Consider the following 25153-nt stretch of genomic DNA (forward strand, 5'->3'; position numbering starts at 1 on the left):
TACTTTTCTATCTTCAGCTTCAGAAGCTCTGGAATACCAAGATCAGCTGAAGGAGTAGCCTACAACTGGCAACATTACAGACAAGGTAAGATAAACCTATATTCATTTGTATACAAAATGTAAGAAGATATATAACATTCAGAATTTGAAGAATATTAATCACACTGTTTGTTGTTTTCCTCAGGAAGAGTCAGTAAAGGAGGGGATGATTTGAAGTGTCTGCCTTTGACTCAGAGCTGGGAGAGTCCAGCGTGGGGACTGGTCTGCAGCAGGCACCAGCATGTCCACGGCTGAGACGAAGAAACACTTGTTCTCATACTTTGTATGAGGACATCTGTCATTACTCCCACGTTCTATAGATTTCATGGAGACCACCACTGGATCTTGAATCTTATTTGGTTTTAGAGCAAGGGGAAGGGTTGCTGACTGTAATGACTGTATAATTACATAGTGAGCAATAAAAGGAAGTGCAGCCATCGTTTTCCAATAGAGAGATGTAAGGCGCTGTGTTAGTGTTATTATTAATCTGACTTGAGATCCTTTCCCAGTTTGTGTGTGTGTGTGTGAAGTGAAGAAGTGCATGCAGCACCTTGTGACTCAACCTCATTTCTCGGAAATGGATAGATTGAAGCAGTCTGCACCTTGCACACAGAGATGCGGTATAAATATCATAACATTCAAACCAATATATTGTAACATTAAAGCTACATAAATGAAGAGGAGGCTGATTTCATTTGGAGAATGGATGAGAAAGTTTGAGCGGCTTAACATGGCGCCTGTATACGGAGAAAAAAGAGCCAATCTGCCTCATAAAACCAGAAGCAAAAAAGCCTTCCGTTTGTTGTGGTATATGCTTGAATTGAAGGCAGAATGAGCTGAAAAATCAATGTTTTGGGATTTAAAAAAGGATTAAACATCATCTATAAAAGGAATACCTTATCTATAAGGAATATAGGTTTGAATGAATGATAAATAATTCTTTATAAAATCTGGGCTTGATATGAAAAGCCTCAATAAAACAAAACTGACTTAATCATCTGTGTATGTCTGTTATTTAAAGAGTCTAAAATAATGACATCCTTCAGGGCAGATTCTTGTTAGAAGTTCCACCAGATGGCTCCACAAGAACACATATAGACAGACGAGTTACAGATGAATAGAAACCTGCATAAATGTGTGGAGGAAAAATAGATACAGGCACTTTCATATTGCATTATACAGCTAAGCTAATAGCACCAGTTAACATGCTGCTTTGTGGCAAGCACATCCGCACTGTCCAATGAAAAGTGTATCTGAATTTTTGGCAAATTTAATTTTAATACATTATTTGAACACATGAATGGACCAATAGAAATTCTCCAAAATGACATCTTTTAATGTAAGATTTTTTTCCTATAAAGTTGCTATTTTGGAGATAAATATTTTTCATTGAATAGTGATGATATGGTGAAAAAGCCTTGGTCAAATGTCGCACCTAATTGCTGAGAATTGATCTCACACACACACACTGCTTCTGGTGGTGCTGGAGAAGACCATGCTGCTGGTGGTGCTGCTGACACTGAAGGGGATATGGCTGGTGCTGCAAGCTTGTGTGTAATACGTGGCAGCTGGTCTTTGGCAAGCTGTAGGTGATCCACGTTTACCTTCAGGAAAACAGCACCATTTCCCCCAAACAGGTCTGGACTCTTGCCCTGTATGTCTGTGATCAAAAAAGGTCCAATGAGGTTGGCTTCCAGCTTGCCACCCTTCCTCTGCTGTTTTCTTCTGTTCTGCATCCACTTTAAAGTCTGACTTGGGCGTGCCAGACTTTATCCTCCGCTGTGTGGAGTCCTGAACCTTTTCAACATTTCCTTCTACTATGTTTTTGATTTCATCCATTTGTTTAATGTCCTCTGACACTGCCTCTTCACTAATGATGGCCTCAACACTACTGTCTACCTAGAAGCAAATAGATGAACATTTAAAAGCAGTGACATAATACATTGTTGTTATATAGGAACATTTTGCAGTAAAGACAATTAAGCTCACGTACACAGTGGAGAATTACATACTACAATGTGCAAAAGTGTTGAATTCAACAAGGTGTGCAGGTGTGCAATGAATGATTAGCAATAAATATAAGGAACCTACATTTTGTTTAGTTATCCATATCGTGGAAATCCATAACTTTTTTAAAACAAATCTTTGATTTTTACTATATTTATGTTTATAAATGTATATGGAATGTCCAATAAAATGTGTTTGACATGCTTCGGTGATGAATATAGCCACACAATCTTAGGATTACCAAATCTCATCAATAACAACACTTTTTGCTCATTCAAAATAAATTTAAGACTTTACTATGCACAGTGGAAATCAAAAATCAAAGTCCAGAAACGCTGCCGACTTCTCTGGGCTTCATCAATTGACAGATGTAAAGTGCAAACATCAATTATGTCCTGATGACTCAACTTATCTTAATTTTAGAGTTACAAAAATAGAGGGAACTCCTGTCATCCGAGATTGAGAAACGGTATCTCTGAGACTCTGTGGTTATGATGAGTTGGGTAAAATGTTCACCATTATTTTTGAAGAAATACTTTAAATGTTCCAAGAACTCTTCTGGATAGGAGCAACTGATAGTTACAGTGTCCCCCAGGAAGCCGGTTACAGTCCTTGGACTCATGCAACATGGATCTGTCAACCATACAAAATATATCATGCAAGCCTGAAAACACATTAGAGTTTAAAACAAAATATACTCTAATAAGCACATCACACATATGAGGCTGGTTCATACAGCATTTACAGAATTATAAAAAAATATTTGAATTTTAAAGTCACAGTTAAGAACAAAAAAATGTAGATTTCAGAGTTAACAGATTAAATAATTATAAAATTGCAGCTTAAATATATTCTGTAGTTTGGAACAATTTTAGGCTAAAGCCTAGATGCTTGAACGTTGTACTTTGCTGTAGAAAGAACGGATGCTGCTTGTTCTTGTCACACATCCTTCAGGTTCTTAATTTCCCAGGATACCTTGGGTGATCATGTGACTTCCAGCATACATACAGCAGCCTCACAGGTCAGCTTCACCAGATCTACTATCGTTTTCACCTGTTTCATGGTCTATTTAAACTCTGCTTAAATTAGCTCTTAGTGAAGTATTGTTTCTGAGTCATTCATGAAAATGGTGCCTTTTGAGTCCCTCTATCCTCTTTAGGTGTATTTTATCTACTGGGCCACACAAATGGATATTTTAACAACTTTAAACATACGCTGAAATATCTCCGTTAATACTGTGTATTTTTTATTTATTTGGTTTTTTTTTTATGACAAATGATAGTTTTTTTGTTGACACCACCTATTTTGTCATGTCCGTTATGGCCTTCAATGAAAGTATACTTAGAATAGACCAAATGCAACTATAAAAATAAGTCCATACATTTTGATATCAACATGAACATCTATCTGTGCTTATTTGTTGGTGATGTTTTTTATCCCCAAAATTATTTGATAATTATTCATTAAAATCACATTATTTAGTTCTGTACCAGAGCAACCCTTCAACACAAATGACCCCCCCCCCCCACACCTGATAAAAACAATGTTATGATCCATATGGGCATGTACATCAGGAAGTGACATCACTCAAGAATTTGGACAACAGGACACCAAAGGCAGGCAAGTGGCTTCCTTCTTTTACTTAGTTTTGGTTATTTATCCTGTGATATTGTGGTCATCAAACACAATAACTCAATACCTTCACATGGAAAAAAAATATAAAAATCTATTACTTATGAATAAAGGTTGTTTTAGTGTGTAGTTCTATTCACTATGTAGAGCAGTGGCCATTTTGTGCAAAAATCACAACCCCATTATGTGTTTGATTGTAATGGGGTTATGAGATTGTCACAGGGTTGTGATGTTAAGATTTCGGTTGTTAAGTTATCCAATTATTTTAATTAATTATTATTATATTTGATCAACATTCTTTTACCACACACATGCTAAATGTAATCTATGTTCCATGTTTAAGCTGAGTAAGATGGCACCAACAACAGCAGCAGAAAGGCAGAGGAAGTATCGGACACACCTTAAAAATGATCCAGAAAGAAGGGAATAGTGATGCGTTGGTCGAGGCTCTTGTAAGTGAACGATGAGAGCTGGTTCCCGTCTAAGACAGAGCCATTTTTTCAAAGGCTTGTCATTCAACCAATCAGAGAACAACAAGCAAGCTCCAGCCCTCCAACCCTCCAAGCTGAGACACTTGGTTTTCCCGAATGCCAATCTGCCTTTCAAACAATAGTTGAAGAAAATGTTAAATCAGTTAATGTTTGTCGACAGTTGTGGTTGTTTTAATCACTACCGTTGAATGCTGCTGTTTTGCACTTTGCAGACTATTTGTTTATTTTATTACCCAGAAATGGATGATTATTTAATTTAATAAGCTATTTTGTAATACCTACCTTTTGGGTTCCATTGGCTATATTTCAGAGTTTACAAGTGATTTTTTATGAAGGTGTTTAAATAAAAATACAGTTATTTATACAATTGAATGTGTGAGTGCAATCAGTGAGTTATTACAAGACAGCCATAAAACAATTGGCCATTGCAACACTATTTATTATTTTTAATATTGAACAATAATATTTTGTCCATATAGTCATGTAAAATGTAGGTAATATTGTTCTGTACCAGTGGAAGTTAAGTGGTAAAACAAAGAGCCATTTAGGAGTCGAAAAAGCCGAAATTCCCATCACTAGAAGGGAGAAATATCTGCAGAGTGAAGGTGACAGTTGGAGAAGGAAAGTAGAGGAAGGGAGAAAGAAAGCAATTAAAGACCTAAGTAAATGAGAACAGCATCAGAAAGAAAAATGTGGAGAGCAGCATACAAAATGAAAATAGAATAGCGTTCAAGAACTTAAGCACTCCTCCACACAGTCCAGATCAGGGAGATCACCCAGAGCAGTCAGGATCTTCAAGGTTAGGGCAATGGGCAGGTGTTAGAAAGTGATTCTTGCACAATTTGATTTAGAAACAGGGAGGGGAGGAGGGGGAAAAGTCTTAATACTAGGGGCAGCCTTGGCCTGGTGGTTAGAGAACTTGGCTTGTGATGGGAAGGTTGCCAGTTTAATTACTAGAGCCGACAGGTCACGACTGAAATGCCTTTGAGCAAGGCACCAAACCCCTAAATGCTCTCTAGGTGCCATAGCTGCCCACTGCTCTGGGCATGTGTGTTTTTAATCTTTCTCTTAATGGAAAAAAAAAATACTTCATAAACATTCATGAAGAGAAATGTTAGATATAGACAAAAGATATGAGTTTTTGCAGTTTATGCTCTACAGTCAGCAAGAATCATTCTCCAGGTATTGTTAATCAAGTATCATGTGTGGTTACTGTTGTGTTGACATTGTCCTTAATGGTATTTAGAGGACCGTAAATAAATGCTGTTTGGTCTCTGACTTTTGCGCAGTGATCTATGTGTAAAATAATCTACACATGCTCTAAAATAAGACGTCGGGTGGCGCTAGTGTGAGAACAGCGTGAAGAGGAGGGGTGAGGAAAAGGGGGTGGGGGTCTGTTAAAAGCCTGTGGTCACTGGGTCAGCCCGGAGCTGTGTGACTGTGACACTACCTGCTACTCCATCGTGCCCCTGCCAAATTCATAGAAGCACAAAAGCTGTCATTTCCACTCTGCTCTCTCTGCCATGCTGTACATACAATGTGGTGGATAGTGCTTCAAAGCTAGAGATGCACTGAGCTGCTTTCAGTTCTCTGGCAAAGAGGAAGACAAACCGCTTCAGTGGCTCCAGTCTTAAAAGTAATGTGCAAATGCATTGAACAAGTGAGGTTTTCATAATTTGTCCCATTCAGAAGACTGTTACTTTACCTCGCCCTCTATCATTTACATTTTTTAAATTTCAGCAGCTACTCTTTTGCAGAGAGACTTACAAAAGCAACTTGTCATTTGTTAGAGCATGTAGCCTCACCAGCAGAAATACAATTGGTGCCCAACTCATTAAGGAAGGCAGCGCTCAATACTGGGAAAGAAACTTTCCAGTGAGGAGACTGCTCTCAAAGAGTTTTCTTATTTAACACGGGCATTACTTATCCCTCAGCAGCTTATAACCAGGTTTATGTTTTAGATATCTTATTTATGCGAGACTTCATTTGGGAAATGCCTTGGTCACACAGCATCTGGTGGATGATTCTTTTGTATCCATGAGCATAAAACCCTGAAACCTATGACCTTACAGTGCTTATTATATGCTTTGCTCAGGGCATGACCCTGGGGTGCCTGTTGTTGATGAAAAGTGCTTAGCAATGCACTTCTGTGGTTAGATTGGAGAAACAATGTCTCTAGATTTAGAGAAGTCCATATATTGATGAACATGCCGAGTAGAAAAGGGTGACTGGACCTAACTGCCTGCAAAATGTTGTACCGACAAGAAGAAGAAGTAAGAGGGCAGTTAATAACAGAAAGATGTATGGCTAAATAGGCCAGTATTGGGGGTGTATGGGCTTTGGGCGATGAGACATGGTGTAATACTAACGGAATGGTAAACGTGACAGTTGGTGTATACGCAACAAGGATCCTATATAAACTGCTGGTGTTGTTGTGGAAACTGCGTGCTTCTGTAGCGGAGAAACACTGATCACGTATAGACTGCTGACAGTCTGGAGTTGATCCGTTGAATTTAATTGTTGCTGTCTACAGACACCCGCACGGTCACTGCATATTCTTTTCTCTCTACAGGTTCAACAACAACAGCAGAAACAGGAGAGCACTGGCTAGCACTGGATATTCAGCACTTCAGCTGTCCTGACGGAGCGGACGCTATCGCCAACAAAGTGCTGGAAAACTAAAGTGTGGCTGTGGAACTACGCACTCTGACAGATTTAATAGCTCTTTTACTGCGATAGGTGCCGAATGTTGTCTAAAGGAACTCATTATAAAGGACTTTGCCACTTAATTCAATGTTTTACACTGAATACTGCATATAACGTGAGTGTTCAGTGATAGTTCTCATAGTCAACAGTGAGGAAGCTCCTCCGCCTTCTTTGCTATGCTGTCAGTCATTAGACCATTATCCTTTCCGCTGATGTCCTGCCTCCCACGCGAGAAAAGGGCCAGAAGTATGGAAGCAAATCTGTCTCATCAGACTTCGAAATCTTACCACCTTTGCTATATATGCTAATATTCAGACCAAATCCCAGCAATATACTGTGAGAGCTGTAAGAATGTCATTCATCTATTTTTTTTTTTTAAATCAGCTCTAAACACACTTTCCAAAAGACTGTTTTCAAAGGTACAGATACAAAGATAAAAACACATTATAAACATTTCAGAAGCTTGCTTTTGAGCTTTGAACTTTGTAAATGTGTGTTGCCTACACATAAATGTGTACAGCTTTCAGTATTTGTATGTGATTTTTATGGAAGCAAATCTTTCTCATCAGACTTTGAAATATTACCACCTTTGAATTTGTAGCACTGAATTTATTTGCACTGAAATTATGCATCTGAATTTTTTTTGCTTTTGAATTTAAGTCTTCAGATTTCCACCTCTGAATATTTTGCTTCGCAATTATGCATCTGAATATAATTGCTTTTTAATTGAACTCATTGATTTTTTAAGAACACGTTTTCACTGTTATTATTCAAGGTTAATAATTCAGATTAAAAAAAAAAATTCAAGCTCAAATAAATTCAAACAATATATTTCGAAGTTGCTTAAATTCGATAAACCAAATTCAGATGCCAAAATACGAGTAAAAACAAATTCAGATACACATCCGGGACACTAAGGATGAGCATTCGATTCATTAGGATTTTCTCTTTCACCTTAAATGCTGCACTAGTTGCATTCTGTCGCCGCTAGACGGCGAAATACGAACATAACTTCCATACCGTGGAAAAACTACACGTTTAGCTTGCTCAGATATTATCTTTATTTTCAAAGTGTCTCAAAAATCTGAAAGGCTCACTGAGGACACAATATAACAAACTACTGATATCCTGAACATGAAGAAATTTAACTGTGGAAATTTTTTCCTAATGGCCCTATGAACACTTAAAAAAAAACCCTACCGCATTAAAAAGACTCCCATTTATATTTAGACTACCTCGTTCAATAAACTGCTGCTGGAATTTCAAGATCCACAGTAAAAATCCAGCTACATCTATCCAGGGATTGTCACAACGTTGTCTACTTTCTACTTGGGTTGAAATACAATTTAGAGTTGCCGGGTGCCCTTTTGCGCATGGTTTGATTAAACCCATGCCTGTCAGGGAGCTGGCAGCGTGAGCCGCTGATTGTTGTGGTTTGAAGCGGTTTTCTAACAGGTTCTTCAGCGGAGCCGTAGATCGATACACGGACCCTCACAAACTCTGTAAGTACAAAAATAATTTCTTTCAAAAACATCTGACATTGAATACAGTTAATTTAATGTATTTGATTAATACTTTGGTTATTAAATGTGAGTTATAATCATGGTTAAGCCTTAGTTGCTCTTTCAGTAACATGCTGGATAGATTAGTGTTAGCTAGTCAGTAAAGTTACCTCAGAATTTAAAAGTCGTCCATATCCCATGAAAAGTGATGCCTGTTGTACTATGATCATTTGTTTATTAGATAGCTACCAGTATTGACAAAAATGCAAACCAAGGGGGATGAAGACTAATATGACAAAAAATAATTTAGTAATGTTATTTATTGGATATTACGTAAACAAACAATATTTTGTGACCTTTCTATCACAAGCAACCACTCTTTTCTCAGTCACAAAACTTAAATTATACTATGTGTTCTTTATTTCACATTGCTAGCTCTCTATATTTTTTACCTGTTTGCATGATGACAGAGTAAGTAAGGTTTTGATGAAACTCTATTACATGAGTGGCACGGTGGTGCAGCAGGTAGTGTCGCAGTCACACAGCTCCAGGGGCCTGGAGGTTGTGGGTTCGTTTCCCGCTCCAGGTGACTGTCTGTGAGGAGTTGGTGTGTTCTCCACGTGGGTTTCCTCCGGGTGCTCCGGTTTCCTCCCACAGTCCAAAAACACACGTTGGTAGGTGAATTGGCAACTCAAAAGTGTCCGTAGGTGTGAGTGAATGTGTGTGTGTGTCTGTGTTGCCCTGTGAAGGACTGGTGCCCCCTGCAGAGTGTATTCCTGCCTTGCGCCCAATTATTCCAGGTAGGCTCTGGACCCACCGCGACCCTGAACTGGATAAGCGGTTACAGATAATGAATGAAAAATGAATGTTTTAGAGCAAGATTTGCTAAGGAAAATTTGATTTCTTTTTCTTCTAATCATGCAACATACTGGTTCAAACTGTAGTGTAGTCATTTTGCTGTGTGCAAAATGTGAACAGTGACAGCAGTGTAGAAAGGTATAGTCACACTGCTCTATATTTCAGTGCTGTTGAGCTTTAGAGCACTCTAGCCAACAACTAGCCTTGGGCATGGTGACCTCAGACTCATGTGCAGCCACTCTAAAGCTTCCTGCTTCATTTCATGGTTTTCTATGAACATTAAACAAACAGTGTGTGCCCCTGAGCATGTGTGTGTTTTTGTCAGAAAGGAATGACCCTTATAAAAGCACAGTGTACTCATTATAAGGGAGGGGGTGTCTACAAACTTTTGTACATGAATATGACTACTACTACCACCACTGTCCCATGCATTGCCTCAGTAACCACAGCAGAATTCTGGTTGCTACCGTCTTCAATGGGTGGATCTCTGATGACCTCACAACATCAAAGACTCCACAGTGTGATGTCATAATGGTGAATGTGCAGGTGAAGTACGGGGTGCTCTGCTGTTTGAATCATTCCGTGTCCAGAGTGGAGAAGAGCAACAGCACAATGGCTTTCCTCTTTCGCTGCTGCAGTGGAGTGGACTACTCTGATACGGAAAGTCCTGACAAGGATAGTAAACTGAACATAAAATTGAAGAAAAAGAACAGGAGGAGAGCATGGTGGAAGAAGGAGAATAAAAGTGGTGGAGAAGAAAAAGACGGAGGAAAGGTTTCCAGTGTGTCTCCAAAGACCATGAATGAGGAACTGGGGACAGGGTCAGCGTCTCTCCACTCAGAGACACCAGAAAACATAGATCAAAATGTTGTCTCTGAGGATGTGTCTCCCCTGAAGAAGACAGAAAGGCCCGACCCAGCGGACCTGAGTGAGTGAATCAGTGCATTTCATGGCTGTTTGACTGTTGATTGCTGTGGATCTGCCATTAAAATCCTCAATTTTAAAAAGCCTCAAGATTCAATATCAGATGTAAAGTCCTGTCAGAAAAGCAGGACCTGGTAGTGCAGTGAAGAGAGGAACACACTCCTGATTAATGTGCTTCTCTTCAGAGGAAATGTTGGTTCTTCTGTCCACAAACATTTGTCCATGTAGTGTATTTGTTCATGTCTTAAACAGAACATAAGACACTGGAGGTGACCTTTCTTCTACCTGACCATGAGCATACAGTCATCAGAGCACTCATGGACATTGACCTGGAGCTGGAGGACACCAACTACAAAGCTCCAGGTAAGAACTGGACATCTGGACATCTAATAATTCTTGAACATTTAAAATCACTGTAAACAGCTTTTGATTGTTGTGTATTTACAACAGTTACAAAAGACAACAGTTTATTGTCTGTGTAATATGAGGTGTACAATACATTTTAAGTCATTTTTGGTAATGTTTAATTGTAATGTTTAATTGCAAACTTTTGTGATTTTATGGTAATTGGTATGTATTCATAAAAATGATAATTGTCAGTTTATTTAAAAATTAAGCATTAATGCACTATATTCACAATCGCTAACATGGATCTCTGTGTGGTTTCAAGGTTGTTGCTATTATTTATTTATTTATATATTTATTAATTTTTTTACGGCAAAGTTCAGGCTTACCAACCAATGATTTTGCAAATCATTTTTACGTCATTCATGTTTCTGACTGTTTATTGGCCAGATTAACTCTAAGGAGCTGCTGTAATATGACTGATGACTTTATGCTATGCAACGTGACTGTTAGAGTTAGGGCGCTATCAAAATGTCTGAGGCTAGAAATTATGAGAGTGGGTCACAAAAAAAGGAAAGCCCAAAAAAAAAAAAAAAAAAAAGCGCGTGAGCCCCACTAGCCAAGATGCAGCACTAAGTCAAATGGCAGCTAACACAAAGAAGCCAAAAAAGCTGCGCCGTACTCGATTCTGCTAGTCACTAATGTAAGTGGAGAGTTGTCTCTCAATAGTTAAAAATAAACCGATCTATATGCACCGAGAAAGAGTGAGCCACTTGGCTTTGATGTCTATTGAGAGTGATATTTTGAGAAGTCTGCATTTTAAGGACGTTATTAGAGACTCCTCATTCCAGAAAAGTAGAAGAAAAGACTTTTCTTTATGTTGCATGTTAGAACTGCAGTGTTCAGACCGCTACCGTGTGCTTTGTGAGACGATGACACAGACTTTAGACCTATGTGCTCGTCCTGATGTATTAATTTACTGGGTCTGTATTTAAGGATTGATAACCTAACTGTATTATTTCGGAAGGAACTCAGTTTTCTTGTGTTGCACTATGTTGGGTACAGATTTTATGAAGATGATATGTGGGGTGGGAGGAATGGGGGACGGGACTTTTTTTTTGGCGGGGTTTGGCATAATCAGACGTAGCCCCTGGGCCCACAGGCAGGTTAAATGGCCTCTGTGTTGTTACTAGATGCTTCCTATGGCAAACTGAAGGATGGTAAAAAATGTTTGACGTATGGGAACATAAACTGTAAGCGTATGAATTCTGACAGGGCTTGTTTATGTATTGTGAATGCATGTTTATTAGAGAGTCTGCTACTATGGAAAAGAAAATAATTTTGAATTGTCTCTGCTGGGACAGTTGATCAAATCACTTAGAAAATTACAACCACACTATTTGGGTGGGGGCTCTGCAAAATGTCGTGGATGTAGCTTGACAGCTGTGGGCGGAGTTAGTGATTAAACATAGTGTCCGATTTAACTCCAACATTGTTTCACCTACAGGAACAATGAGGAGTGTAGGGTGCAGGGTCAGAAATAAACACCGTCTGGTCAGGACACTGATGCAGAGACTGATGGCTGCCGAGGAGCTGGGAGATGCCCGTCTCAGCTTCCCACGACTAGGTGAGGACAGGACAAGAAATTTGGTGACAAAAATAATTACCCTATAAAACTGACAGTGTTTACTGGTGTTAAAGCAGAGATGGAGGTCGTGGTTGCTGAACGCACAGAGACGGAAAGCTCTCGGCTTGCAGACCTGGCTCATCAGATCATGGATGCAGACCTGGACCAGACGAATGACTCAGTGGACACACCTGTAGGTTAGTAAATGAAAACAATATTCCTGTAAAAAAAGGACTGGTGTGAAAGCATAGAATGAGATCATGGACACTGTGAGTGTGTTGTTCTCTACAATAAGAACAAGAGAATCAGGAGAAAGACAGTAACGTAGTGTCTCACTTCATGACGAAGCAGGTGACGAGCTGCAGGAGAGTTCCACTGACCCTGAGGACACAGAATTCTTACAGACTGGTGAGTTAATGAATACTTTTGAGTCGCCAATCCACCTATCAGCTTGTATGTTTGGACTGTGGGAGGAAACCGGAGCACCCGGAAGAAACCCACGCGGACAAGGGGAGAACACACCAACTCCTCACAGACTGTCACCCAGAGCGGGAATCGAACCCACAACCTCCAGGCCCCTGGCGCTGTGTGACACAATTCCACCTTTAAAAAAATTCCACCTTTAAAAATGGCCATTTAAATTAGACTTCCACCTTAAATAAATGACCACGTCAAATCCCCTTAACTAAAAACCCTTTAAAAGACTGCTAAGATACATTGAACACAACCTTAAAAATAATTCCCCATTAAATAAATCAGCCATTTTATTTATGCTTCCACCTTAATTAAATGGCCATTTCATAGAAGAGGACATAAAATATACCACCTTAAAAAGTCTCCCATTATATTTTGCAGGCCACCTTTAAAAAAAATCAACACTCAAAAAATTCAGCCTTTTTATTTAGGCTTCCACCGTAAGTGACCACCTCATAGAAACGGTCACATTAAAATAAATACCACATTAAAAAGACTCCTATTTATATTTAGACTACCTCGTTCAATAAACTGCTGCTGGAATTTCAAGTTCCACGTTAAAAATCTAGCTACATTTATCCAGGGATTCCTTAAATCAGTGCCTTATGTGGTTATTCCTATGCATTAGGCTCTTTAGGCCTATTTAGAAACACACCTGAGTTAAAGTGGATTATGAGAGAGAGAGAGGGAGAGAGAGAAAATGTAATAATTATATGGTGTCTTTTATGATGTATCAGCAGGACAGGGCGTGAAGGTGGAGAGTGCTCCCATTGAGACCGACGTCACTGAGGAGCACCTTCACCTCCTTGACACTGATCCTGAGACAGACATAGCTCAACGTCTTGGTGAGTAGAGGAACTGAACACACAGACTAGAACAAACACCCTGCTGGACAGCTGTTGATATTTACTTATGTTAATACAGAGGAGGAGACCCTAAACGCAGCGGCCTTTGGAGCAGAGGCTGACTCGACCCGAGAGTTCCTGGACGCTCTCATACGGGAAGAGACCCTGCTGTCTCTGGGTGAGACAAGAATCGATGAGACATTGTTTACAGAACCTTTGACATCTAGCCCATATTATTCCTAATAGTACTGTTACTAATATTAACAATAATACTAGTGATGATTAAAATAATAATCCTGTAAAACCAATGATGTTTATAGGTGTGAATATAGGGAAGAAGTCAGTGACAGAGACGGCTGTTGAAGCCGAGGCTGAAGCCTCCCCTCCACCTACTGACACTGACCTATTCCAGACAAGTCAGGAGCTGGGTGATCACACTGGTGAGTGAATGAATGAACAGATCATCCTTTCACAGAGAGACAAAATAATAATGTAATAAGTTTATATGTTGGTTAGGGCTGTGCCATATCATATCATTTGTAATAATATTGTAATAATATTGTAAATAATTTTTAAAACTATAAAACAAATCTATATTGTGATATTAGTGATATTCAGATTTGTTACATGTAATACGACATATGCTGTGGCAACACTCAGTTTTGCACTGTTGCTGTATAAAACTTGTGCTCTAAGACACACAAGGCCTTGACAGTATCAGCGAGGATTCTCTCTGTATCAGCAGGACGTGTGACGATGGTGAGGAGTGACACAGCTGAGCTGGGCCTCGCTGAGGAGCTCCCTCCCCTCAGTGACTCTGGCCTCAATAACATCCGAGGTCTGGGTGAGTAATAGATTAAAATTTCTAAATCTGGACAACAAACTGGACACCTATTATGATTTAAAGGAACAGGCGTTGAAAGAACAGAGCTCTTTAGACAAGGGGTGAATACTGCTGTGGGGTTTGATCCTTTGGTATTTTGACCAAAGTAGGGTCATGTGTGGAGTGGGGGGTGAGGGGATATGACCTTTTAATTATGAGAGATGAATGAGAGCAGTAGGAGACACAAGCACCTAAGAAGACCCCATGTTCCTTTTTGCGGCTGCACCCACACTCAGTGCTCATCACTTCATCAACAGAAGCAGACCCAGAGCTCCAGGTGGAATCCCTGGGCATTAGAGATGAGATTAGTGCAGCTGATTCCTCTCATTTTGTCTGACAGGTGAAAATGACACAGTGGCTGATGGTCCACCCCCTCATCCTCAGAAGAAGAAAAGAACTCGTCGAGGAACAAGAGGAAAGGGGAGGAAAATTCATTATAAGAAACAGCCCCAGGAGCAGAAGAGTGACCAAGAGAGAGGACATGGAGAAAGTCCTGCTCGGGTAAAGACAACATGCCCGTGTCATCTTTATTTTCTTGTGAAAATGTCCTCAGAGATGTTAATGTTTGGTTTCTGTCTGTACATTGTGCAGTCTCAGGTCTGCGCAAGCCAGAGTTCAGGATACACGTCCGTGGAGATTGGAATGAGGGAGAAGACCCTAGTGGATGCAGGACTGTGTGTGACACAGAGATGTAGTGGTCACTGATCCTTTATTAGTAAACACCTTTAAACACCTGGACTTACTGACAGATATCAGCTTTAATACTGGAGCATATTTACAGCACAAGCCTCATCACTGAACTATAAGCTTAAAAAAATACAAAAACAAAATAATGGTTCATGAATCATAATCGTGGTAATATGTACAATTAATCGTGATTTTGATTTGCGCTAATATCGCCCGGCACTACTTACATTGCACTCCCGCAGACTAACCACTTTAGAAAAACCTACTTACTGGAAACTTCTACGTTGTTTATCCACACACTGACCATATTATTACAAACATGTAATTTGTACTTTAACTCACTGGTCATTATAAATGACTTACATAGTACTTCCTCCTACACGTCATTTTTCTGGAAACATCCATGATATACATCCCCATATATTAGAACCCACCTGCTTCACAATTGTGCTCACCTCAGATCATCTGTCTATAGGTGTTTAACTACAGACCATACACTATCAGCCCCCTCCACCTCATTACTCTTCACTGAGCCAAAAAAGTGGTTCTTCCCCAGCATTGCCCTAAAGAAACCTGTATGGCTGCACTTGGCAGCTTCATTCTGAAGAGTGTTGTTCTGGGTGGTTAGGACGTGCGCAACTTCAGAGCAAAGTGTTCAGAGCTGTTTTTCAAATTTTGGCAGGGCTCTTAAAAATGGTGCCAAAAGTTTTGACACATCTTATTAGTCACTGGTGGAGTAGAGCTAGTCACTGTATATAAGTGTGTACCAGCCCCTACCTCTGCACAATCCAAGTTATGGTCTCAAACACATTAAGAATGGAGCACTTCTACAGATTAATTCTCGATGAGGCCACAGCTGTTCACTGAAAACCGTTCAAGGTGACGACCTCATGAGGCTGACTGGGAGAACGACGAGACTGTGCAAAGCTGTCATCAAAGCAACAGGGGGCTACTGTGAAGAGTCTAAAGTATAAAACATATTCTGGTTTAACACTTTTGTGTTTACTACATAATTCCATATGTTCCTTCATAGTTTTAATGTCTTACACATTCATTTAAATTGTAGAAAATAATAAAAAACAGGAAAAACATTGAATGAAATGTGTCCAAACTTTTGACTGGTGCTGTACATTCACAATAGGTGGAAAAGGCCCAAAACAAAGGAAATCCCTGAGTGGGTGTACGCAGACACTTGACTGGTACTACCCTGGGTACTTTGAGAAGATCCATTGTGTACCTTGTATGTATTGTGTTCAATGTACTCAGTATGTGATTAGAATCTCTGTGCTGCTGCTTTTAACTGAGCAATTATTTCAGTGCAGAAGTTCACAGCTTTTATGTGACAACTCATGCTAAAAATGCACAAAATTCAGAATCACCTGTTCTTATTTCACAGGAAATAATAATATATACTAAATTCAAAAACCTGCAAAATAGCAGGGTCAAACACAAAACAGATTCACACAGAAACAAACAGCTCCTGCTTTTGACCCCCTATGTATCTGCACAGGAACCTCAGCAAATGGGATCAAGGCCATTGGCATCAGCATCACAGCCTCAAACACTCAGCTGACTGTGCACATGTCCCCCAAAAGGTCTCAGATAAATGCTACGTTCCATACTGGAGAATGAAGGAAAATAAAACACGTTACTGGAGCCCTACATCCGGACGCCATGTCATCCGGACCAGAGAGGACAAGGATAACCCAAGTTGTTATCAACGCTCCGTTCAGAAGCCTGCATCACTGATGGTATGGGATTGCATGAGTGCTTGTGGCATGGGCAGCTTGCATGTCTGGAAAGACACCATTAATGCAGAGAACTATATTCAGGTTCTAGAACAACATATGATCCCATCTAAACATCATCTCTTTCAAGGAAGACCCTGCATTTTTCAACAAGATAATGCCAGATCACATTATGCAGCAATCACAACATCATGGCTACGTAGGGGAAGGATCCAGGTAGTGAAATGGCCAGCCTGCAGTCCAGATCTTTCACCTATAGAGAACATTTGGCGCATCATAAAGAGGAAGGTGCGACAAAGAAGTTAGAGGCCTGTATTAGACATGAATGGGAGAGCATTCCTATTTCTAAACTTGATAAACTGGTCTCCTCTGTCCCCAGATGTCTGTTGAGTGTTGTAAGAAGAGGGAATGCCACACAGTGGTAAAAAATGGCCTTGTCCCAACTTTTTGTTGATTTGTTGATGCCATGAAATTTTGAAACAATATATTCATTCATTCATTCATTATCTGTAAGCGCTTATCCAATTCAGGGTCGCGGGGGTCCAGAGCCTACCTGGAATCATTGGGCACAAGGCAGGAATACACCCTGGAGGGGGCGCCAGTCCTTCACAGGGCTGAAACAATATATTTTTCCCTTAAAATGATACATTCTCTCAGTTTAAACTTTTGATCTGTGATTTGTGTTCAATTCTGAATAAAATATTAGATGTTGGCACCTCCACATCATTGCATTCAGTTTTTATTCACAATCTGTTTAGTGTCCCAACTTTTTTGGAATCCGGTTTGTACTATGGGCTAAAATACATGGGATAAAACAAGCCATTTATTAAGGTTTTTGGCTTAAACTTTGAGTAGAAAATGAAAAATTTACAATAGACTATAGTCTATTGAATTGCTTTTCTTTTATTATTTTGAGGGCCCTATACAGATCTAAGGTAAGAGTTATCTAGTGTCTAGATCTGTTATGACATGTTATGATTAATAAATACTTGGTTCTAACACATAACAGCTGAATAGAGAGAACCAACTGATTTTCCATATGACTGTGATGATATAGTGTTGTCTGGAGGAATTAAATCCCATTAAAGATATATTTAAATAACTATTACTTACAATTAGTGGTAGACCCTGGGATGAGTGTGTTTTTGTACATGAAACACAGTACGATGTTGTTGTTTTATGGCAGTTTGGGTGCAATTTGTTGCATCTGCATTACTTTTGTTTTAGCTATTTTCATTTCTTCTTCTTCTTCTGTAAAGACCACTTTGAGCGAGTTCCTTTTAACTGTACCATTTCCCACCTCCAGTGTTTTCCTTTTTTCACACGCCCTTGCTCTTGGTCAATGACAACCTGATGTATACTGATGCTGCTTTGAGAAGCTGTGGTATTGAGCAACTCTGACTCTTGACAAAGAAAGAGGAACCAACTGAAGAAGACACAGCAACCGATTCATTCTCTGAAATGTTCAGGGGAGAAAGCTTACAGGATTGGATCAACAGCCGGCTGGAGTTTGGGTGAACAAAAAGGAAGCCATCATTCTAGTCAGGATGAAGATCCTTTTCATCTACACCTACCTCATCTCAGGTCAGAATCATATTTTTAAATTATTTAAATAAATTTAAATAACTATTACTTACAATTAGTGGTAGACCCTGGGATGAGTGTGTTTTTGTACATGAAACACAGTACGATGTTGTTGTTTTATGGCAGTTTGGGTGCAATATACATTAAAATTAAATATTTGTGCTCAAACTGTACATATGTAGAAACAGTAATTTTGTGGTCAAATTACTTCATAATTTAGGGAGATTAAAAAGTCTACTGTTTTTTTTATCTATTTGATTGGCAGGTCTAGTGGGCTGCTTTGATGTGACTGGCTACACAGGAGGCACTGTCATAATCTTCTGCAACTACCAACAACTTGGACAGAATGAGAAATACTTTTGCAAGAAAGGCATTAATCCAAACACTCTAAAGGACTGTGTGATTATAAACCATAATCAAACTCCCAACATAGTGAGTCACAAAGACTCAAGAATTGCTTTAGTCGACACCCCTAATATTCTTACTGTGGTCCACAAAGAGCTGAGTTTACAGGACTCTGGATCATATAAGTGTGGAGCATCTAGATTGTGGAATATTGATTTGAACCTGAAAGTGAACACAGGTAAGATATCATTTATATTGTATTAGGGATGGCCTAAATAATAGAAATACTTGAGTATTTAGTGTATTTCAGTTGGTAAACCTGCTGCTTTCTATGCCCAAGACTAGGGTTGTTTTCCCTGCTCAGATAAACAAGACCCCTAACAAAACATTCACCAGAACCTATAGCATGATTAGAACATACTGCAACTGCAAGATGTTGAGTGTTTGTATGTCACAGTTATGTTTGACTCTACAATGAATTCATCTGGTTTAAAAAAAATAGTATTTGTTTTTTCAGAAAATTGATTGATTCAGATTCAGAAACTTGATCATATTAATATTATATAATAGCTGTAAAATAAAATGAATACTGATGAATTCATTGGTCAAATGAAAATATTGCTGGGCTTCACCCTCTGTGAAACACATCAAAACTGTATTTGAACTGAGTTTCAGACCAAAGCACGATACGTGCAGATGAGGCTAAAAAGGGTTTATTACAAAACACACAGTCCAAAGCAGTGGCGGATGCTGGTCTTTCAAGGAGGGGAAGCTCAATTTCGGCCTACATCATAAAATGTGTCAGTTTATTTATAAGAAAATGATCTGTGACCCTGTCGTACCAACAAGGCGTTTTTTCCAGGGACTTGACTAGTGTCCTCTCAATGGCCAGCAGAGCTAGGCTGCTTAAACGGCCTTGGCCCGTCTGAAGTGTGTCCGCCTGTGCTGCCACGGATCTTTACACCAAAGGATCGCTGATTCGCTCACTTCGCTGTCAATCAAAAAGGGATTCAGCCTCAGAAAAATCATCATGCAGAAGCTGAGTGTCCGGGCCAGCCGAGGCCAGCCCACTGCCCCATAGACCCCCAGAGATGCTGAGCGTCCGATGGGCGGGACAAAGCCCAGCATTTATCCAATGACTCGTCTCATTTTGCTGCACTTCGCTGCTTCGCTACTGAACTCTGTGGACGCTCAGCATCCTCACTCTTTAAATCACTGTGAGAATGATTGAGAGGAAAGCCGCGTCTTTACCAGTGATAAGAAGCTGATTCTGAACAAAAGTTGAGCGCGTTGTAGTGCATATTTATTCAGTGACATGTACACACAACAGTATATATTTGATCACTTATTTTTTTTACATTTTAGGGGAAGCTGAGCTTCCCTTGCAGTCTTAGAGGAATCGCCACTGGTCCAAAGGCATAGTCGGAAAACAAGCCGAAGGTCGAAAACTAGTCAAACATGCACAAAAAGGGGAATCCAAAGACAAAGCTGAAAAGAATGGCAAAAGTCAAAAACCTGAAAAGACAAGAAGAGATACTAATGAGTGGTATGCACTGAAATACAGAAGTGTCATTAAAAGAGAATGATTCAAATTGGACTTTGACATTTTCACATTCTTTTACTAAAATATATCATTTGTATGTATACCCCTCAGCATTAAGGATATTTTAACTATCAGAAAAACATATTTTACCATCTCAGGCATTAGCTCTCTATTATTATTAGTCAGCATTTCAAGATCTGGGCAATGTTATTCTTCAACCCCATTATGTACAAAATGGAAGCTCTCTGAATAAGATCATGGAACGTATTTCTAAAGAAATCAATATTTTCATATTAATCAGATGTCCCCAAAACTAATTCAATAATGGCAAATAAGAAAATGATATAAAAATCTCACCTTTTTGCTACACTAAAGCATGAAATGTCCCTTTTCTGGAAAAGGCTCGTTTAACTGAAGAATCTTCACCAAAATCAATAAGCTTATGACAGCTCTCAACATTTTAGACAGAAGTCAATAAACATTAAATTACTTTTTAATGAATTTTTAAATAATTATCTATGAAAATGTGGGTGTGTCAGGATCGAGACTAGGGTAACAGGGTAGAAGGGACAAATAGGAGCAGGTAGAAGAAGGGAAGCCTGGAGCAGGTAAAGGAGGGGAGGCAGGAGCAGGTAGAGAAGGAGAAGCTGGATGGAGATGAAGGAGAGGCTGGAAATTCACAGGTGAGGTTAAAGAATGATGGATATGTTAGTCATGAGATTCAGCATTGTGACAAATGTCAGTATGATGATGATCTGAATAACAACGCTTCACCCATGTGGCTTTGGAATCAATGCTTTATATCAAGAGTGGTGTTCTAAGAGGCCTCATGACGTACTACTTGCTTGTTTGTTTGATCAGTTCTACATGACCTGAAATTAGGACTGCAAATGCAAAAGATCATCAACATTCAGGAGAGCTGCCTCGGAACACGAATGTCCCCACCAATGTCAAAATCAGACCTACTCACTTGAGAAGGACAACAGATATAAATTGCTGTTAAGCTGAGTTTTTTTAACCCAAATTAAAAACAATGGCAAATACATCAAAACATTGTAAACGGAATAGCTCAAATGTTAACATAATGTGGAGTCTGTGTGTGTGTGTCTGTCTGTCCGCCCGTGTGTACATTTGTGTGAGTGTGCATGGCCTGTGTTTTCAGGCATAAGACCCAAGCCTCATCTGGTCAAATATACTTTTAAAGGACTCATGAAAGGTATACTAAAGGACATATTATGCCTGTTACTGTACATACAATTAAACTCGAGAACTGATCATTATTAATCAAACATTTAATAATTTCAGTGTATATCTGCGTGTGTATGCATGTGCCTCTTGCTTCATGGACTTCAGCCTGTAAGTCGGATCCACACCTTTTTCAAGACCTTCACATGCTTTGTTCCAGGCGGTGTTGGAATGACTTCAAGGACATCATCAAACAGGTACCAGAGGGTATCATCCTGATGCGGCTAGAAGAATGGATTTGAAATACACCATTTCCCAATCAGCTCTGGACTATCCCACTGGATTTCCTTTTCTGAATTCCCTCCACTGGCTGTCTGTGGCATAGCAATTGTTATCTTCTGGCCAAAACTGAAACACTGCAGTTAAACTGCTTTCATTTTGCGCACATGCAGCTTACATCATGAGATATCAGTTCACCTGGAGCCAGAGTAATGACCTGGTGAATTCTCATGGTGCCAGGAACAGCTGGTACCAGATTTGGCCTTTTCTCTCTTGCTTCCTCAACATCTTGACTTTTCACAAAAAAACGTTTTCACTGTTGCATTTGTCTCAGTCAAGGCCTTGGACAACTCTGCTGTATTTGGGATGTCACAGCCCTTTGCCACCATCATATCAGCTGCTCTTTTTAAGACTCTCCCAACACCATCTGGTGCTCCTTTCCCAACTAGGGAGCTGTATTTACAGCTGTAATTTTCTTAAAAGTCAGTATGTATCAAAGCATCTTCCCTTGACATGTTCTTGTTCAGTTCACGGCAGATGGCATACTGCCGCTTAATGTTAAAGTGATACGGTTTATGTGGCTGTGGAAGAGCTCCATGAGGTTATCTTGTGTGCCCTCCACAGATTTCTTAAACGTCACATTGACAGTTGCCTTTTCTACTTTTTTCTTTTTATCCTTCTCTTCTTTTACCCACTGGGTAAAAGATAAATTTGAAATACTATTATACGCGCTTGAGATTGGGACACTGTTGTCCCTGCAGTGAACACACTCTCCGTACATGTAGCTTTTGTTGGACGAGTTGCAGCACACTATCTCTACCAACTGTTCCAGACTACCAGTCTCAGTAAGGTTCAGCTGGCTGAGCTTCACAGACACAAAGCTCAGATTTTCATGCAATTTACACATGCATGTGTCTCATTCAGAGATTGTTGGATTAAGAACCCAAAAAGTGTTTTCTCCTTAAAAATCTTCTGTAAATATTTTGCAGTGTGTCCACCAGGAAACTGCATTTTGACCTTGTTCCTTGTGTTTCTTCGGTTCCTGTGGTGATCCTACTGATATCGTCTCTTAGGATGTATTTACTCTTTTCTTTAAGTCATCAGTGAACCTGCTGGTCTTTGAAATGCTTATTTGAAAATCCAAGGGACTCACCAGCAAATGTTAGCAACCTGTATTTTTTTTTTCTATAATCCTCCCTGTACTTTGGCAATCAGCTGTCTTTCACCATCATTGGTGGCTTGTTTGTATTTATTACTGATATCTTGAATTAGTGATTGGTGATAAAGCAATGTCCTTCTGATTTGAGGGGTAACAGGGCAATGTGCAGTTAGTTGCTTTACCTTTGACCATGGTGAATCAGAATGTTTCTTTAAATGTTGGCACTTTTTTGTATTTTTCATTCAATTTTCTTTAGTTTTCTTACTTTTCCTTAAGTTCTTCTTTTTGCCTCTTAAGCTTGTTTCTTTGTTTTCTGCCCCTCTTCTGTGCCAAAACAAAACCATGAAATTGATTTAAAACTGGAAAATTAGATTTTTTATTTTTTTTTTTAGAATTTAGAATACTCAATCATCCCTGTGCTTTTTACAAACAGAAGAATTTGTCCTTTGCATTTCCCACAATCCGTGCAGTGAAACACACATTTACACACACTAGTGAACACACATGCCCAGAGCAGTGGGCAGCCATGGCAACTAGAGAGCATTTAGGGGTTTGGTTCCTTGCTCAAAGGCATTTCAGTCGTGACCTGTCGGCTCCAGTAATTAAACTGGCAACCTTCCCATCACAAGCCAAGTTCTCTAACCACCAGACCAAGGCTGCCCCTAGTATTAGGATTTTTCCCCCTCCTCCCCTCCCTGTTTCTAAAATCAAATTGTGCAAGAATCACTTTCTAACACTGTTAACTGCCCATTGCCCTAACCTTGAAGATCCTGACCGCTCTGGGTGATCTGCCTGATCTGGACTGTGTGGAGGAGTGCTTAAGTTCTTGAACGCTATTCTATTTTCATTTTGTATGCTGCTCTCCACATTTTTCTTTCTGATGCTGTTCTCATTTACTTAGGTCTTTAATTGCTTTCTTTCTCCCTTCCTCTACTTTCCTTCTCCAACTGTCACCTTCACTCTGCAGATATTTCTCCCTTCTAGTGATGGGAATTTCGGCTTTTTCGACTCCTAAATGGCTCTTTGTTTTACCACTTAACTTCCACGGGTACAGAACAATATTACCTACATTTTACATGACTATATGGACAAAATATTATTGTTCAATATTAAAAATAATAAATAGTGTTGCAATGGCCAACTGTTTTATGGCTATCTTGTAATAACTCACTGATTGCACTCACACATTCAATTGTATAAATAACTGGATTTTTATTTAAACACCTTAATAAAAAAATCACTTGTAAACTCTGAAATATAGCCAATGGAACCCAAAAGGTAGGTATTACAAAATAGCTTATTAAATTAAATAATCATCCATTTCTGGGTAATAAAATAAACAAATAGTCTGCAAAGTGCAAAACAGCAGCATTCAACGGTAGTGATTAAAACAACCACAACTGTCAACAAACATTTAACTGATTTAACATTTTCTTCAACTATTTTTTGGAAGGCAGATTGGCATTCGGGAAAACCAAATGTCTCAGCTTGGAGGGTTCTAGGGCTGGAGCTTGTTGTTGTTCTCTGATTGGTTGAATGACAAGCCTTAGAAAAAAATGGCTCCGTCTTAGATGAAAACCAGCTCTCATCGTTCACTTACAAGAGCCTCGACCAACGCATCACTACTCCCTTCTTTCTGGATCATTTTTAATGTGTGTCCAATACTTCCTCTGCCTTTCTGCTGCTGTTGTTGGTGCCATCTTACTCAGCTTAAACATGGAACATAGATTACATTCAGCATGTGTGTGGTAAAAGAATGTTGATCAAATATAATAATAATTAATTAAAATAATTGGATAACTTAACAACCGAAATCTTAACATCACAACCCTGTGACAATCTCATAACCCCATTACAATCAAACACATAATGGGGATGTGATTTTTGCACAAAATGGCCACTGCTCTACATAGTGAATAGAACTACACACTAAAACAACCTTTATTCATAAGTAATAGATTTTTATATTTTTTTTCCATGTGAAGGTATTGAGTTATTGTGTTTGATGACCACAATATCACAGGATAAATGACCAAAACTAAGTAAAAGAAGGAAGCCACTTGCCTGTCTTTGGTGTCCTGTTGTCCAAAATACTTGAGTGATGTCACTTCCTGATGTACATGCCCATATGGATCATAACATTGTTTTTATCAGGTGGGGGGGGGGGGATCATTTGTGTTGAAGGGTTACTCAGGTACAGAACTAAATAATGTGATTTTAATGAATAATTATCAAATACTTTTGGGAAAAAACATCACCAACAAATAAGCACAGATAGATGTTCATGTTG

Source organism: Hoplias malabaricus, chromosome 16, assembly GCF_029633855.1.
Source record: "Hoplias malabaricus isolate fHopMal1 chromosome 16, fHopMal1.hap1, whole genome shotgun sequence".
Taxonomy (NCBI): domain Eukaryota; kingdom Metazoa; phylum Chordata; class Actinopteri; order Characiformes; family Erythrinidae; genus Hoplias; species Hoplias malabaricus.